The following is an 18,953-nucleotide window of genomic DNA, read 5'->3' as shown; positions in this document are numbered from 1 at the left end:
TAATCAGAGCAGGCTGATATGAATGCACTTCAAAATTTCTCCTAAGCAGAACTAGTGGCTTACCGCTACTTCTTAACAGAGATGCTGAAGTTTTGAGGAAAATGCTGGGGGCCACATGACAGCATAAAGCATGCTGAGGGTCAACTAGTCATTTTTAGCTGATGTATTTTTTTCTGCTCATGTTGGGTCTAGAGGTGAGAAGAAAGCTCCTGTTGGCCATTTGAAAAGCCCCATGAATACTCATCCATATATGCGCATCTGCACTCCCAGGTCTGGGATACTTCCTATGGCAGAAGGAAAGAGGGAGCTGCCAGGATGTTAGTCCAGGAAAAGGTCTGACTGATAAGCAGTAAATTATATTTCTAACTAAGATCTCTGGAGGAGCCTAGCAAACAGGCCCCGACATTGAAAAGATTAGCTTTGACCATACGGAGCAGTGTCTCTGAGCCTAGGTTCTGCTAAGCATTTTTATAAAGAAGAACTAATTTTGTTAATTCTACCATCTTACCCAGGTTTTAATCAAATCTTGTGCTCAGTTGAGCTGTTTTAGCCACTGTAACTTACGGGCCCAGGAGAGCTCAGCTCAGTTGCTGTGTTTGATCTGCAGTGAAATTGTTCTTTTCTCTCAATTTCCCAGCTGGGTTGCCTCTGGCACAAAGGGTCAAATGATTTGAGCGAATTGTCCTTGGCTCATTCAGGATTAAAGCACAGCTTTTTCCTGGTTCCGCTTCTTTCCTCCACCCACACTGTTAAGGGATCACGGAACCTTTGGTATCCTTTCCCGATAAGTGCAATAGGCAGTGATAATTGACAGCAGCAAAATACACCCCAAGAGATTTCCTTTGGGCAGACACCAGTGGATAAATTGAGGCCTGAGAAAAGACTGGAGGTAGAGAAGGGGGTGCTTCAGTCTACCCAAGATGGAGAAGCAGATGCAATGTGTGTTTCCTGGGTAGGCATGCTACTGGAAGACAGGGAGTTTGTCCATGGTGCCAGGGGAAGGTGGAGAAGGAAAGGACGTGCGGGTTGGTGCTATGCAGGTAAGGAACTCTGAGCTCTCTGCTTTGGTTAACACTGTCTCAGCTTGTGTTTATAAAGGCTGCTAAGCAGAAGTGTGGGTGTTTCAACCCATCTTGACTTGCCTCGTTGTGTAATTCTGGGCAAGACATTGATCTTCTGTCATTACTAGGAAAGCCATGAGAATATTTCTGTGTCTCTGAAGTAATCATTGTCAGTAAGGTGTTATGGGACTGTCAGGAAAAGATTCGTTGCAGGTAGTACCCCTATTTATTTTATTAGACTCTGTAGTGCAAGCATTGAAGAACTTTATGTTACTTTTTGAACATCGCAGTGGTCACATTGTGCCCAGAGAAGGATCAAGTGTAGAACACTGAGAGGACAGAGTATCTTCAGAAAGAGGATTGAACATCTCATACTTTCTAAGTACAGCTAGTGCTTCTGGATGAACTTAATGTCAAAACTCTAGAAAGGCCATCAATTTTCAGAAAATGAGGATGAGAAAATCTAGACACAGATATGACTGGTGTCATTTCTGCCATATTCTACTTTCTAAATTACCTTTTCTGTCTAAGCTGAGGGACAATTGAGCTGTTTTGCAGCATCCATCTTCTAGAAGCCTTGATAGATCTGAATCAGGCACCTACTGCTGTTTTCAAAGTGATACCTCCTTTCCGACTGTACCAGTAACCAACTTGCTTCAGTTGCAGTGGATTTTGGGGAAATGCAGGCCTAAGTTTTGTCCTTTGCTTTCTCAGCTGAGAATATTAACCATAGGCTCTAGAGCTATTTCCAATATTTTTTTTCTGGATATCTAGATAATTTATGCAATAAACCATTCTAACAGGGAAGACCTTCTCAAAATGCTGTATTGGCCAGGTTCAACATCTGCTCTGGGCAGTAGAAGATTTTGAATCAAGATCTACTCCAAAACAAACAGAGCAGATCTGAAGAACCCAGATCTCTTCAGAGCTCTAACTCATCAAGTTTCAGCTGCAGGGCAGAACGTCCTGTATGTCAGCCTTCAGGAGAGGCCTGATCTAGTGTTTTCTGAAAACACTAATGGAGCTGGCCCTAAAGTCAGGACAGTCAGAGGAAATAGACATATATCTCCATTGTATTATGAGGCCTTGGGTGGATCCACAAATGTTCAACAGCAAAAAAAGGTATATATCTAGGGAATTTCAGTTCTTCCTGGGTGTACAGCAGCTGCATGGGAACTTGAAGTATCTAATAAGTATTTGAAATAGGTGGATGTGGATTAATATTTGATCCAATTCCAAAGATTTTAAGAAAGCGTGCTGAAACTTGCCTACACCAAGAGAGGGATGTGATACCAAACACACTACACTTCCAAAGCACAGAAGGATTTTCCAGTCAGAAGGTAGGATGTTATTTGAGTGGCCTATCTGAACTGTCAGAGCCCGTGTGCATTTGGCCTAGAAAATATCCAGAAATACAATATTTCATGGCATTTCTTATATTTGCTTCATGTAGTCACTCCTTTTGCAAAAAGAGCCCTCTTTCTGTGGTGGTGTGTATTTCTCTGATCCTTGACAGAATGTCAAAGTAGAAAGGCTCATGACAATACAAGGAAAAAGATCATTAAAATAGTTTTGACTCTAAAAGTTCAGGGTTAGTTTGCAGTGAAAGTTTGTGAGTGGGAAATGATGCATTTCTCATTAAGTCCAAACCAGTTCTTCTGTCCCTGTTGATGATCTGCCCTTGTTTCAAACCAATTAAACTGGAGCTAATGTCTCTGTTGGTTTGAGACATGCTGTCTTTGTTACATACAGCTCCTTTTGTGCAAAAAGTCCTAATGGATTTTTTTGTAACCTACATCCATATTGGAGAATAATCATCTTTGTACAAACACAGAAGATCTGGTTCCTGAACCAGACAACTTTGAACTTGATTCAGGGCCAAATGAGAGAAAACTGAAAGGCTCCCATTGACTTCACTGCGTATTAGATCAGCCTGTCACTGTCTACATTCAGTCAAGGACATATAGTAGCTAATTTAAGGCTATATTGTGAACGGGCTGAAAAGCACAATGAAGATGCAGTACATAGTCTTTTTAGCACCTGTCTTTGGTGAAGTGTGGCTGAAAAACTTTATGGAGGAAGAGTTTTTGGAAGAAATTAGGAAGAATGAGCATTCAACATTGCTTGACTCTAAAGGAGCTCTCAGAAGTGCTTTTTTCTGGTGAGTGGATAGAGTATTGAAAGATTATTTAAAAAAAAAACAGTTTGGGAGATGAATCAGATGGACAAATAAATTAAATTCTCTGTGTGTAACTCCAAATACTGCTGCATTTGGATATACCTGCTGAGAGATACATCTGTTGTTAGAACAACTCCAGGATATTTTTGACAGGAAAGCCACACAACCCTCTAAGCAAAGCAGTTAAGCAGTGAGTATAAATTCAGAGGTAAAGTGGGCTTAGAGGGCTCACTCTACAAGCATCCTTGGAAATGCGCTGTGCTGTAAATTTCCAGCTCCTTTAACCAAGTAGTCAGTTCCTGGGAGTCAGACCTGAACATCGAACTCACGGTGATACACCACCACCGTGTGGTCATTGCCAGAAAAATAAACTGCTATGGAATCGTTGGGAGCAACTTGAGCTGATGTTTCAAAACTTGGGAGATGTGTAGTTATTGTGGTAACAAAAGATCTTACAGCACTTGGCCACCAACACTGCTATAACATGAGCACATAACATACGTATCTGTGACACCGACACAGAAAATCTGTGCTTCGTCCAAGTTCTTGTTCCAGGTCTGAGGCAAAGCCAGGCACAGAAGGTGGCACTCATACACCATCAGATGAAGCAGTACTTCAGTATTTTAACCTGTCTGGATGTGCCCGTTGTAGGTTCAGCTATGGCTGAGACATGACACATACATACATATATACATAGTGGTGTAAAGAGGTTGCCCCTGTTGCTGGGAGTAGCATGGGGTATTTTTCTCAAGGCAGAAATTATGTTCTTTGGAAAGCATTCTTTAGTACATGCTTTAGAGGAAAGTACTGCAGAGTATAGAAAAGGATGACACTGTTTTGTTCTGGCTGTCCTGTAGAGTTTCTAATTAATTTTGAGGAGGTTTTTTTGTGGAAGGGAGGTTCCAGTGGGGTATCTAGGAGAGTTCAGGGATGTTGCCCCTTTCATTAGGACTGGGTGCAAAGCATCCTTTTCTGAAACAGCACTGAGGTCACTGTGCAGAAGGCTGAACAATCTGTTTCTTTTGGTTTGCATAATGGGAGGGATCTCATTCCATATTCTGCTTTTGCCATAGTATTGGTTTAATCCCTACTCAGATCTGTAGGGTCTTCCAGAAGGGAAATAGTCTCTATAGTAACTTTCTGCAACATTCAGTTCTGCCAGTTCTCGCTTGTGATTAGTAACTGCAGAGGGACCAAGCTCCTCTGGTCTTTGAGGAGATGCTCTGGTTGGGCCTTAATTTTGTGTACAAAGTGAAGGCTGTTGGCTCCTTGTCTTATTCTTCCCCCTCTCCTTCTCACAAACCCGATCTCTTCTTTATTGGGAGTTATAATGAACCCCCAAATGAGCATCTGGGTAAAATATTTTGGTAAGGCACTTGTATATGATGGATCCAGATGTGGCTGCCAAGCAGACCAAGGCAGCTGTTGCTATATTTCAGACTATAAGTTGTGTAAGAGCCTCTAAGCAGAGACCCTGAAAGAAAAGCACTCTGACAAGCTATCATGCAGTAGAGTCACGCAGGGATTTTTACCTCCTGAAATATCACTTGTGCAGGTGTGTAACAGCAAAGGGGAGACAAGTAACCATGCTCCAGGAATATATTCAACCACACCAAGGAATGTGTCTCTCTAAATTATTTATTTGGTCTTTTAATAGCTTATTGCTCTAGAATGTATTTTCCTCTCATCTTTATCAGCCTAATCCTGAAAGGTGCTGAAGCACTTGGTTTTCACATGCCTGAGGCTGTGGAGCCATAATAAAGTTTTTCTCTGCTCTAATAGCTTAAGATCTTTCTCTCTGCAGCAGTGGTACAAGGCAATAAAAGCGCTTAGCCATGGATGGAAAGCTCTTTGAAGAGCAGTATCACCTCAGTCATGTTTTCCTCTAAGTGACCCTCTTAGGAGGATGCTCCTTCATGACACCAAGAACTTCACTGTGGCTTCTCTGTCTGACTCTCTGAATTGTAATTTGTGGTGCCTGCAGATACCAGATATTCATTTGGGATGTAAAGCACATGGGACAGGAACTAGAGCACTGCTTTTGTGTATGGTCCCTCCACAGCCTTCAGCTGGGTCAGAGGTTAAGTGTAAATTCCATGGAAGTATACCAAGACTCAGACTATGCAAAATTAATCTATTTTCTGGGATAATTTCCAGCCCGTATATTGAATTTTTGGGAAGTTATGGATCTGATCAACCTACTGTGCAGTAACTGACTTTCACAGTAGTTGTAGTAGCAGTGTTTTCGGGACAATAAACAGTTACCAAACAGGGACCATATCTTCCACAACAGGCACTCTGGAAAAAATGAGGAAGGAGGGGGTATTAGGCAAGAAATCAGGGATGAAGTTCTGGTGTAATAGTCTAGTATAAAAATACTAGAGTAGGACTAGAGGCATTTTGCCTTTGGCCCCTCTTGTGGTGCTACAGGGGTCCTGCATTCATTTCAATTGTCAGGGTTTTAAAAAGAATGTTAAGCGAGACAAGGTAGTAAGGAACCATAAATGCTATTCAAAGGCTGAAGAATGATGCTTTTCTTGACAGACTTGAAGAACTCTATTTACTTAGTTTATCCAAAAGGAGACTGAGAGTCCTGGCAGAGCATCCTTCTGAAGGACTCGGTCAGGGGAACACATGAACTGATGCAGAGGCAAGAGGGAGGGAGCGATGTTGCACTTCATAGAGCTTTCTGTCCATCGCTCTGCACGTGTACTGCATAGTACCACAGCAAGAGACATGGTCAGAGTGTGTGATCAACTCTCAGAGGAGAAAAACACCAGGTTTAGAAGTCTCTTTTGTAGAAAAAGGCATAGCAAGAACTCATGGTTAAATGCAAAACCAAAATTAATTCAAATGATAATTAGACAAGTGCTTTTAATAATAGAGATTTGCCACTGGAATGAGCTGAAGAGAACAGTGGATCTGCCAAATCTTGATACCCTCAAATCCAAACTGATTATCTTTCTGGGAGACAGACAGAAGCTGAAAAGAAGTCACTAGACAAAATTCGAAGACAGATGGGAAGAAAAAGCAGTACTTGGATGCCAGAGGAGAAGAAATTACATCTCCTAGCTTTAAACTGTATTAATGCTCGAATATTCTAGGAAATAGAATATTTTGAGCAATGCCAAGCTGTTATGCTATTGGTAACTGCCAAAATAAACACCACATGTGCATCTGCTTTTCCTCTGTCTCAGGATTTTCAGGGGAAGAGTTAAATATCTGATTAAGCCACAGGGGAGACCTACCTTCATTATTTCTTCAGGCACAGGTCACTCTCTCACATGTTCTTTTTCTCACATTCAGCAGTACAAAGGCAGACAATGTTGGAAGATCTGGAAGCTCTGCAGAGCTCTAGGTGTCCAAATCAAACTTCTGGCTACCTTTACTTTTCCTTGCCTCCATGAACAACTCCTCTGTTCCTCCTCCTAGCTTTCAGATATGGGTCACAGAAAATCCCTGAACCGAAGGTCTATCATGCTTCTGTAGATCTTGATGGATCCATCCTTCAGACATAGGCCCAGCTCATCTTTAACACAAAAACCCCTCTGGAAATTAATTTCAACATTTAGCGGAGGATGGGAGATGTGAGGAAAAGGATCACTTTCTGTTTTTAAAACTGTGGCTTAAAAGCATTTGGTGCCCATAGTTCTTGTGATATGAAAGCCAGCAGAGAGTGTCTCTCAGCTATTCTCTCCACATCTTCCATGATTCTGTGCATCTTTGACTATTTAATTGTTTCTTGTATGGAAACTATTTATGCCATTGATCATCTCTGTCACGCTTCTCCGCATGCTTTCTGGTTCTACTGTCTGTTGTTGAGCTGCGATTGCCAAAGACACAGGCAGCTCTAGACACACCAAAGAATTTGAACATCATGTCATAATAATGTTTTGTTTAATCTAGTCTTTCTTCAGTGATTCAATTTTCCTTTTCCAGAGTCACTGCATGAACAATCACTACAAGATCACTTTTCTGAGTGGTAAAATCTGATTTAGAGGCTATCACTGTATCTAGATAGAGTTGTATTTGTTTTTATTTATGTTCATTGATTTGGATTTATTTAAGCTGAATTACATCTGTTATGTTATCACCCAGCCACTTAGCATCTTATGATTCTTCTACAGCTCTTCCAGGGCTTGTTAATTTTAGCATAACACCATGTGAACAAAAGGCATCCTGTTTGCAGTTAGCTTCTGTTCAAGCAGGGCACAGAAAGTGCAGAAACTTGCATCTACCTGCATTGCTTCATGTGCATGTACCTTAAAAAGCTCTCTGTATACCCTGATGGTTAGAGAACTGTTGGAGACAACATCAACAACTTGAAGTAAAAGAGCAGAAGAAGAAGGAAAAGCCTAAATTTACATAAATAGTTCTATTTCACTCCAATTTTCTGTTTTTCCCAGGCAATCTGGCCTGATCAGTGGGTAGTTGATGTGCCTCTTTGAGGTTAGAACCCATGATCTGACTCCAGAAAGTGAATAGTTTAGTGACTCCAGCGAACTCTGAACTGCTCACTGCACTCCACTAAATCCTGAATCTTTAAGAAATATACTCTGTAGTTCATCAAATTCATCTGCACAAAAGGCACGTGCAGGTTCTGCACTGCCCAGTGCTTATTTTGGTCACCGCACATGAAACATGCATGTTCCCACCATAGCACCAGCAGACTTTTCTGGCAGCATAGGATGCAGCTTAGACAGGGTAAACAGAAATCATTCCTGGTGTGACAGAGCTGACAGGGTGGCCGTGTCCTCACAATGTGCATAAAACTTAGTAGGATCTCGACTATTTGAATTCATGAGATGCTACAGCCTCCACAAAGAACAGATGATAAATGGAAATAGAAATTAGCCAGTGGGAGAGAGGTCCTATCAGTCAAGCGAGCCAACTAAAATAATGCTAGAAAATAGGACTATGCCACTTGAACTGAGCTTGTTAGCAATGGCGGTGACCATTTGGGGGTTAAAGTAGCTTCATAGAGCATTTTGGTAAAAAAAGCATCCTTGCCGTTAGAGGGCACCAAATCACTTTTAAATCTGCCTTCTGGCCCGTGAGTCTAGGATTTGTACCCAGCCTATGCAGAGCTTGAGCCCTGAACTGCCTAGCCACAACTCAAATGATTTTGCAGTTGTACTTGTTGTTTCTCAGTGTCCTCCACTAGATTGCTACCGTTTTGGCCCCAAATCCCACCAGTGTAGCTGGCAAGTTTTCATAACTGTCAGATTTCAGAATGGAAGACGTGCAGCTGCCTGCCTGCCAGGGGGAACACGGGGAAAATCTTATTTACATACACTTCTTTCCCTGTCAGGCAAATAGCCTTTGGGGATGGAAGCTACACTGTGCAAACAGCAATAAACTTGTGAGGTTTGAAGGGCATGACAGGGAATGTCACCTATTAAAAGATAAATAGACTGAAAAATACGGGAGCGGATGGAGTACAGCTGTTAGGACACTGCCTTACTGCTGTTATCCTTAGAGTTACCCTTCTCAGCTACCACTCACTTTTGTTGCTATTTGTCTGTGGTTTACCTTTTTCGCCTTACTCTTGGGTGCATTTTTCTGTTTCTGTTGTTTTGCTCACCTTAATGCTTTTTAGTTTTTTCCTGGAAAAAACCAAACCAGATTGAGTTGGAGTGGGGCTGCCAAAGGAAGGGATAGGCTGCACAGAGAAGTCTCCCATGAAAACTTTTCCATCCGGGCCATGCCTGAGGATCTTGGGCTAAGATTCATTCAAAGCCTTGATTTAGGCTTAGAATTAGGATTAGGACAGAGCCAAAGCCTACAGTTGCAGTTGGGGTTGGGCTGCAGAGGAGCTGCTGAAGGATGCTCAGTTTGTTAAGCATCTTCTGACAAGCGATCCGTAGGTTCCTGTTAATATTTGATAGAAAAAAAAATGGATGCTTCAGTCTTTAGGGAAAGTGGAACAAGGCCAAGCAATTAGTTAGACTGCTGGGAACCTGGAGTAGCTCTGCTAAAATTAAATGAGTTGCTGTGGCTGTGATTTACTCTATTTCACAGCCTTTTAATTCTGTTGAGTTTGGCAGGGTTATCCCAGATCTATACCAGGGTGAAAGGTCCTTTGACTCTGCTCCCAGAGCAAAGCGTGGTGCAGCTAAGCATACGGAGAGCAGTGTGTTTTATTATAGAACTGAGTTGTACAACCTCTAAATTATGTCACCTGCCATGGATCTTCTCTGTAAGTTCTTAAATATTTGAATAAAGAGATATTTCTGAAACATTTCTGGCTGGTTGTGAGGATCAAAGTGTGAAGTTGACATTAGTATTCTTTGAAGGGGGGAACTCATCACAGTGTTTGGGAGCTTTTTCCCTTGCTTCCCTTCTTCTGGGTATGTGAGATAAAGCAGTGCCAACTTCTTTAAAAAAGGAAAAAAAGAAAGAACTAGCACTTGCATGAGCATCTCTGAGAAACTCTGAAGAACTTAGGTTAATCCCAGCTGAATTTGTAGTGCTAAAAAATATCTCTTTGTGGAAGGACCAGCTTTCCTCTTAAAGCTGCAACCAACAATGTGTAGAGGAGGTGAGAGAAAAGTATGGGATACAATGGTGTTGGCACCGAGTTAAGTGTACCCAAGTGCAAAGAATGATGGAAATTTACATTTTAGCTTTTAATAACAAGAATCCAAATGACAAGCTTTGCCCTTGAGTATAATAAAAGATTTATCTAGAAAGTGTCATTTCATTTGTGTGGGATTTATATCTACTAATTTTAGGTGTCTACAATACATAATGTGTGTGTGTGTGTGTGTGTGTGTGTGTGAGAGGTGTCTAAGCTCTTCTGAAATTCAGTGGAGATCTAGTCAACAAAGTCAACTGCATTTAGGATGTGATTCACTGGACCAGATGTGAGAGAGTATTTTACTATGAAAGCCTACCCTAAATTACATCTAGTAACTCAGCACTGACCAAAAGCTGCTTAGGCAATGAACATAAATGTAGATGCTTACACTGTGAACACTCACATCTAGTCTGATGAAGCCTGCTTTTAGCATCTCTGAAGCTGCTTACTTGGAAGAAATACCAAACCATCAATGCTAGAAAATGTTTTCAGTATTTCTTATACATTGGTTTTACAACACAGTGTAAATAGTAGCTTCGAAAACATTGCTGAAGAAGATGGTTACTAAGGATACTATGACGAGAGGTTAGATGTTTCAAAAATGTAAGTCTAAATTGGGGTGCTTGGACAGCATTCAAATCAAAGACAGACTGTCAAAGGATAGGGTCCCACTTGCATGGGTCTGGTAAGCTCTGAGATCTGAGTAGTAACTACAGCTATAATGTTCTGTGTAACTGAAAAAAATAAAAAAAAAAAAAAGAAAAGAAAAAGAGACCTCTTGAACAAAGAGTTTGAATTGGTAGATCTTGGCTTTGAGTCTAACATCTTCTTTCTCTTCCCAACACGCTATCAAAAAATTGTATCTTCAGCAGATCTACACTGCTGAAAGTCAGGTTGATTCAACTCCCCAAACATCTTCCAAGGCCCAGAGTAGCCATCTAACCATTTCTGTGTATTATACCAAATACCTTTCAAGACTAAGAAGTGGGAATTGTGGTGCTGGCATATTGAAAGTCACACAACATGTGACGAGTCAAGCACTGTGACTTCAAACTCTTAGTCCACTAAATTACAATATTATACCTAGCAAAAAAAAAAAAAAAAAAGAAAAAAAAAAGAAAAAAAAGGACAATGTTGGTTAACTCCTCATACCACTGCAAGATGGAAAGGCAACCTCGCTGCATGATCCTTGTGCTCACGAAAAGGGTTCATTTCTAGGTAGAGCTTGTCTTTTCTTAAGGGTAGACAAAGTTCTGCAAGCTTGCCCAACTTGTCAGGCAGGCTAAGTTCTCTGTTTTGCTGCGTTTTTAACCTTCTGACTTTTCCAATACTTTTCTCTACCCACGCAGATGCTAGTAATGGACATGACAGTTGGTTTCAGACAGGAAGATGATATCTATCAGTTAGTATCTTAAAGCATTCCATCTGAAGAACAGAAGATGAACTCTTTTCCTGGTATCTCAGGTTTACTTATTCCTGGGAGGATGATGGTTGCGCTTTTTCTGATTGTGTGCATTCCATTTTGAGAAAAAAAATATGCTGAATATAAAAAAAGCAGAACTGGACAGTCTTGTAATGTCTCATCCCACCCCACATCTTGTAAATCCTGTAGGCTAAGGAAGAGGTGTCTGTTGTCTTGTTCATATGCAGATGCGGATAAAATTTCCTTTGACCAACTGACATCAATGGATTGGCTCACTTTAGGGCTAGAAATCTCAGAACATGGCCTCTGGAGTTTATTTCTACACAAGCAACTTTGGTGGTAAGATAGAACAAGGGTTAAGATGTGGATGTTATAAAATAGAGGCCAGTTGAAGGAGCTGTTCTAAAAATGTAAGCTTAAAATCAGCTTCTAAAATTTGAAAAAATATGGTGGGGCATATTTCCAGAAATGCTGAGTACCTGCAACTTTTATTGGCAGTCTAGAAAGTAATGTCTCGAGCTGTGTAACCAAAATCAGGCACTGTCTAAAAATTTTGAAAATCTCCTTCTCACCAATTAACCATCCTAAAACTTATATACCACTCCCTACTTCAGGATGGTATGTTGTGACTTTGCAAATCAATAGTTTTCAGCTGGGATGATACTGTGGTAGAAAGACAAATCCTATAAACTAGTGACTCCCAACCCAAGCCCCATTAAGATGAGGAAGAGCATGACAAACTCAGTTTTCAGGCACACTTCCTAAGATCTTGGTGCAGGCTAGAGAGCCCCCAGAGTTAACATCATCTTGGAAAGGTGCTTCTTTCTCTTCTGACCCCCATGATACCTGCTCCTTCCTGACTCACACTTCCTATACAAATGCTTTTGGTTATTGTTTTGATTCTCTGGAGAACATGCAAGGAGCTGAGGCATTTACGGTCCTCCTGCTTATGGAGTCAATACAGTCCTGACAGAGGACTGCCTTCTTGTAATCCAGCAACTCTGAAATCATGCTGACCTCAAGATAAGGAAGGTGAAAGACAAATAAATGTATTTCTTCACAACATCCCACATAGACAACGTTTCAGAACGTGATAAAGAAATGACAGCAATCAAACAAAACACTTCTGGTCTCTAGATATTAAAACACAAAAAGCTTCCTGCATTTTGTCTCTTTTTATCTAGCTGTCTCATTATGATTTTTCTGACAGAGGGTAAAAAGAAATTTAAAACAGTATTAAAATTTATTCTTTAGGGCAATGCACTCCTGCATTGTGCTTAGGTACGTTTCTTCAGATCACCTCCGACAGGCCATTAGTTTGTGCCGAAATCCCGTGGGAGGCTAAACTGGTGGGCGCTGGAAGTGGGCAGCCCCTCCAGGACATCCTGCGGGCAGGCTCCCTGGGAATGACACTTCATTCTCCTGGCTTGCCCAGTGTCTGCATACGCATTGCATATTCATGACTGGCTATTCTTTCAGGCAAAAGAAAAAAATTTCTTTAGAAAATTGCAGCAGCATAACAGGGCTGTGCTTTCAAGTATTTTGTCTTTCCCAAAAGAAAATAGCTGATGCCATGAAAAGTTTTGTGCAATGTTAAACGTGCTCAACTGTGCTATAATGTTTCATAGAGGGGGAATTTTCTTTCCCAGCTCAGCTGCTGAATAGTTTGTGCCTCCAGGCTCCATGAGGAATTGAGAAATAGGACCAGGCATCATACTAATTTTTATCATTTTTCACCCCATTTGCAATAATCTGGGACACGGAAATTCCCCTGTGTGACAGAGCATTCCCCCCCTTCCTCCAGTCTGAAATCACATGTGCAGACACACGTACACACAAACACACACATTTGTAACTCATCTCTCCTTCAAGACATTTTAACGAAGAAGTATTCTGGAGGAAAGCCTCCACACCTAACTTCACACAACAATCTGATTGTTTTTAAAGGGCATTGCTGTCAGCTTGGGACTAGTGCTGACTGTAAGAAGGTAACACTATATAAATGAACATGCACTTGTTTAAGTTTCCACTTCCTGCTTATACATACACTTAATGTGGCTTTTTGTTTTCAGCAGCAAAATGCTTCACTCAGTAAAAAGGGATCAGCTAATATGGAAGTTGGGAGATTTGGGATTTTCCCCTTATGACCAAGACATCCCACGAGATGAGGGGAACATTTCGGAACTTAGATTTGCCCTGAAATGTTCAGGTTGTCTAGTCTGATGCTCAGCCATTGACAATGGAAAGCAAAGCCTTCTTGTGTTAGAAGGAAGTGTAAAACTTTTGTAATAGGCAATGAATTAGGCACTTATGTGCAAATAAGATAATTTTCCTAAATTCAGCTGAATTGTATTCCTTGGCCTTGAGGATAAAACTATTTAAGTTTCCAAGAGTCTCTTCAACAATGTTTCCTATGAATCCTTGATTATTTTTATCATTTTTCTGTAGGGATGATGTTCTACTTCAAGACCAAGACTATCTTCCTAACCCTCCTATCTGTTCCGTTGCTTTTTGTCATAGTTGTACCTGGTGACTCTGAGTTGCTCATTGTCTTTCGATGCAGAGGGATGGACAGATTGATGAAAGCCATTTTTAGTGCTATTCTTTGAGTTTCCATGTTCCTCTCATTCATGGGTGACGAGGCTGTGTGAATCAAAATGTTCATTTTTTACCCTTTCTGTATTTTTCCTCATTTGTCATGTTTATCTTGCTGTCCCTAAGACACTGCAGGAAGGCGCTGTACCACAGAGCCCAGGAACTGCATCCATTTCCTCACTTTCTGCCACCACCCAACACACCCTTACCACTGTAAAGGGCCACAAAAATGTCTTCTTTCTTTTTGGCCTGTTTTGTAGAAAACCCTGTTTTGCACTGATACCGGTTTTAAAACGGCAGTTGATGTGGGTGATTTCTTATCTGCCTCTGTGCTTTGCCTCAGGAGCTGATCTCTCCATGCACTGTAAGAACACAGCTCACAGCTTTGCAAGGTCTCCAACAGGCTGCTGCTCATTCCTTCACGTGTGGCTTGTGGGGTATGAGAAAGCCGCTTCACAGGCTTTTGCTTTAGACCATCAAGATTTCTTTTTTCCATCATTAGAATGACCTTGGAGCTCAAAGACACATTCCAGGGAAGGCTCCTGGTGCTGAGGAACTTGTCTCTAATGAGAGGAAGGAATTTGTCATTGCCTAACTAGAGGCTCCTTTGCAAGTTGAGACTTACTGCTCTGGGAGGGTATGTTCTAAGCCTTTCACATTCCCCTACTGATTTTCACACCTAAGAACAAGACAGAAGCAACTGTCTCTTGCCCCCAAGATTTCCATCTACAGTAGGAGGGTGATTGTGTATGGGAAGGCTTTGAAGTGACCAGAGACCTGCCAGATTATGTCTCGATCCTGACTTTCTACATGAAATTGATTTATATTTTCCCACATGCTCTAGCACTGATCAAGGCATTTGTATTATAGAACCAAGCTTTATGAAATAGGTCTAAGGAAAGAAACAGGTAGGGCTGAGAAGTATGTTCTTTATCTGATTTGTAACATCTTGAACTCACACATTTATAATGGCATCAGCTATTACTATAACTTACCAGAGAACAAGCACACTAAAATATTTAATAATACAAATGGGTCCCTTGCTAAGTCTACATCTGTTACTCATTGGGACTATGCTCTCTGACCTGAGCTGCATGTGTCATTACAGCAGCAACAAGAGGCCAGTGGCTCTGCTGCTCACAGCTCCCTTTACACTGAGCCCTTGCAGGAAAGATCCCAGTCCATTTCTCTGCCCTGTATTGAACATGTGATGCTGCTTGCAAAGACTGACGTGATGTGGGAATAAAGGACTCAGCCAGGATGGCCATGGCTGTACCCAGGCAGTGCCCAGGGTGCATTGGCACAGCTGGCTCCAGGCTGAGGCGGGGGTGTCACAGCTTCTGCTTTCCTTCTCTGGTACTCTGCTTGAGCAGGCTTCTTTAGAAACAGCATGTATGTGAGGTGAATATGAACTTAGATTGTGCTATGGAACAACCTTAGATGACAGCATCTTCATACTTTCAGTGCTGGTGCTTCATTATCTGTCAACATAAAAGCTTTCCTGAAGCAAGGTTTGTCTGTGAATACTCAATGTTGCAGAGCGTTTCTAGGGTGTATCTACAGAAAGAATATAAATGCCTCCCTGAACAAATAGAAATGACAAATTTGAGTTAAAAAAAAAAAGAAAACCTGTTTTCAAGTAAAGTGTAGAAGTGTATTCATCTGGTGGCTGAAAAAACATAATCACTTTCTTGCTGTTGCAAGATGACAGGGGAACCAGCTGCATAAGGGCCTCTTCAGGTGTCTGGAAGAGAAGATGCTGAAAGATAGGTTCAAATATATAGGGAAAAGAAAACTATCCTGGAGACCTACAGGGATGGATTTTGGTTGGATCATAATTCTATAAACATTGGAGCTGGAATTGAACAATCCCTTAGCTTTCAGTTGTTGGGGAACAGCCCCATGAAGAGGCTGTGATCTACAGTTAGTGAGATTAGCAGGAGCTTTGGTCAGGTCCTTGCAAGCCTCGCTTTTTGCCTATGTTACTGCAAAGAAGAGCACAGACATCTGTGCCCATGGTCCTATGAGGACAAGGGTTATACATGGACCAGAAGTAGTTGCACTTTGGTGGAAGTTTTGGTAAATACAAGCATACATTGCTAGAGTGCCATAGGGTAAAAATCATGCAAGTGTCAAATATTTTCATTATTCTATTTTCCATAGAGTACTATTGCCATCTAGTCTCTAGCTCAAAAGCTTTAGTGTTGTTTTGTTTTAGGTTTTTTTTTTTCTTTTTTAAGATTGCAATTAGAAAATCGAATAATCTTTGCATGACACTTCTTGTGGCCATCATGCTGCAGGATTTGCAGATTCCATCAGTAGTGTAAAATGCCTGTCAGCTTGGTGGCAAGTTGATAAGAAAGGGAATTGGATATATATCTAGTCAGACCACTGTGAAGCTATCAAATGTTCTGAAGACTACTGTACCAAAACTGCCTGATACGAATTTGGTGTAATCAGCAGAAAAACTGTTATTGGATTCTGTTGGACACAGTCTATAATTCATTTTTCTTAATTTCTGCATTTCTCCTTTTCCCACTTCCACTTTGTCCCAGAGGGAGAACTGCTGAAAAGCCACAAGAAAAATTACTTTTCTGTTCTTTTAAGTACTTGCGGGACAAGAATTTTCAGTAATTTGATGATTTCTTCCCTGTAGTCCCAAACCACGCACCAAGAATGACTCTTTACTAGTTTTCTCAGACCCAGAAGTTTTCAATAGTTTGGATAAACTTCAGGTATGCGTCAAGTTGACAGGACTAAGTAATAATCCCAAGGCCCTGTGATGAGCAGTTCCTATACAGTCCTGTGCTAGAGTGGTGTGGCTACAAACACCGTATGATTAACTGCTGTCATAGGAGCAAATCATATGTAGATACTCTTCAAGAGCACACTATTTGTTTTTCAGCATTATGATCTTTTCTATGGCTTTGCCATTTTTTCAGCATCTGAAGAATACTCAAAGCAATTTTAGGTCCGCTCCATGCCATCTTTGAATTCTTCTGTCTTTGCTGCCATGTATGGTGTTCCTGAGAACTGTTCTAATGTAAAGAGAGACCTATAATTTTCAGGATAACTGTGACTTTCAGATCCGTAAATCCTTTCTCCCACATCCTGATGATTTTCATTATTTTTTTCTTTTCTTCCTCTTCTTGTTTTCTTCTATTTTTTTTTCTCTTTTTATGAAGAGACTTTTAATTAACTGGTGCATTTCTATGGCTATGTGAGTATCAGCAAGGTTTGTGGACTGGTAGGAATGAATCTGCATGATGAAACAGCTAGTAGTAAGGACATAATGTCCATACTATTCACATTTCAGGGTTATTCTACTCTGAACTAGCTCTAGTCTGGCCTTGCAGAGCCCTTTGTTGTGCAGTGTAATGAGGAATACTCCTAAAGCACACTTTGCACTTCAGTTACATCTGACAGGAATCTGGCTCATGGTCTCTAAGACAAATTCACGATGGGAACCAAAGCATAGTAAGTGGGGATAATGGGAGATTTACTTCAGAAGTGTATTCTTGATCCAGACTAAAGCCCTGATGTAGATACATCCTGAGTGATCCACTGGAAGGATTTGGAAGGGATGAATGAGGTGTCAGGCATTAGACAGCTAATGCCCAGGATGGAACACTGTCTCAAACAGCTTGCATTGCTGGAGGGAACAGACATAAGTTTTATGCCCAATGATGCACTCTGAGAAGCCACAAGGCATCCTACATATTCACAGCAATGAAGTCCCCGGTGAACCAAAGATGTTAATCTATTTCCTTCCCCATTGAAAATGCAGTCCATATGAATTTTCCTCTCTCAAAAGTTCTGCTAGCAAACTGTGGAAAATGCATGGTTACAAAAAGAAGCTGTGTTGGGAGATGCATGTGTTTTGTTTTCAACTAAGTAGGCAAATGTCTTAGAGCGTAGGGGTCTAATGCATGGTTGGACAATGTGATTTAATAAAAATCCAGAGTTTCACAGAGGAAGACCATTCTGAAATAAGTGACACACACAGCAGCTGCATTCTGCTTTTCAGTCATTTTTTTCCACCATTTTAATGAATGTTTTACGTTATCTTTTCTTGCTGCCTGATTGTCCCAGCTCCTGTTACTGAACACAAGGGCCGCCTTTCACAACCTGTATCACTCCAGACTGACATAATATACTTATAATTCTGGAAATTCCAAGGCGCATATACACTTCACGGTAACTCCCAGGCAACTAAGCCCTCTTGGAGTTAGTAATTTTACTGTATTTCATTCCACAAAGGAAACTCAACTCCCAAAGGAAGCAGTAAGCTTTGGCCACCCCTATAGCTGATAACAATCCAAGACTTTCATCACATTTTTTGACCCATTCTTGGCTTTCAGGAATAACAACAGCTGCTGAAAGCAATACAATTTTTAGTTGTACTTCTTTACCTTCCCCTTAGCAAGCATCCTTATGAGAGGCTCAGAGATTAAATAGCCTTGGGGTAAATCAATCTCCAACAGCTGTTGCCTCCAGCATTCTTGACTGTCAGTGACTTCATTGAAAACATATGAGTGATCTTTCAACATGTTCACAAGTGGAGAAACGTGTCAACTGGGAAATCTCCCTCCCCCAATCCCATCTTCATGAATGTACATGGATGGTTGAATAGTTTCTCAAAATTCCCAGTGGTTTCATGACATTTCTGTCTTTATCTCCTCAGTTTTGTTTGTTAATCTTTTCTTTAATGCAAAGATAGCTCTAAAAAGGATGAGCATGAGTTATGTTTTGTCAGCCTGAATTTCCCCTTCGAGGGCCGTTTGTTTGGATATGTAAATCAGCTTTCATAATGCAAGAGGCTGGGGCAGAACTGACTTGATGAGGACTGAAGTCAGGAATGTGGACTGAAAACCAAATACAAAACTGGAGACCACCACAGGCAGTCCCCGTTTCTCAGTAGTGTAGGCAGCTTTTTCATTGGTAGTTGCTCTGTAGCACCACTGTTCCTGAGCACTGAAGACACAGATGGGACGTGACCTCTCTTTCCCTAAAGATGACCTCACAGCAGTGCTAGCTGGCACCATGTCTACTCAACACCATGTTCAAGACAAAGGCCCATGGCTGTGGGAATACCTCCAGCCCATGGTCCAACCC

The 18,953-nt window shown here is 41.2% G+C and overlaps 1 long non-coding RNA gene across 1 annotated transcript in view; it reads left to right on the top strand.

Moving 5' to 3' along the window:
* The first annotated feature begins 901 nt into the window (after window positions 1-901).
* The window catches only part of LOC129202829 (uncharacterized), an 87,300-nt gene continuing 69,248 nt past the window's right edge, over window positions 902-18,953 (top strand). Inside the window, exon 1 of the long non-coding RNA XR_008575844.1 lies at window positions 902-1,040. This is a non-coding gene — a long non-coding RNA (uncharacterized LOC129202829). The remainder of the gene's footprint in view (window positions 1,041-18,953) is intronic.

The sequence above is a fragment of the Grus americana genome, chromosome 2 (assembly GCF_028858705.1).
Source record: "Grus americana isolate bGruAme1 chromosome 2, bGruAme1.mat, whole genome shotgun sequence".
NCBI classification, from domain to species: Eukaryota; Metazoa; Chordata; class Aves; order Gruiformes; family Gruidae; genus Grus; species Grus americana.
Note: the sequence above shows the minus strand (reverse complement) of the source record. Positions and strands in the feature narration are given on the sequence as shown.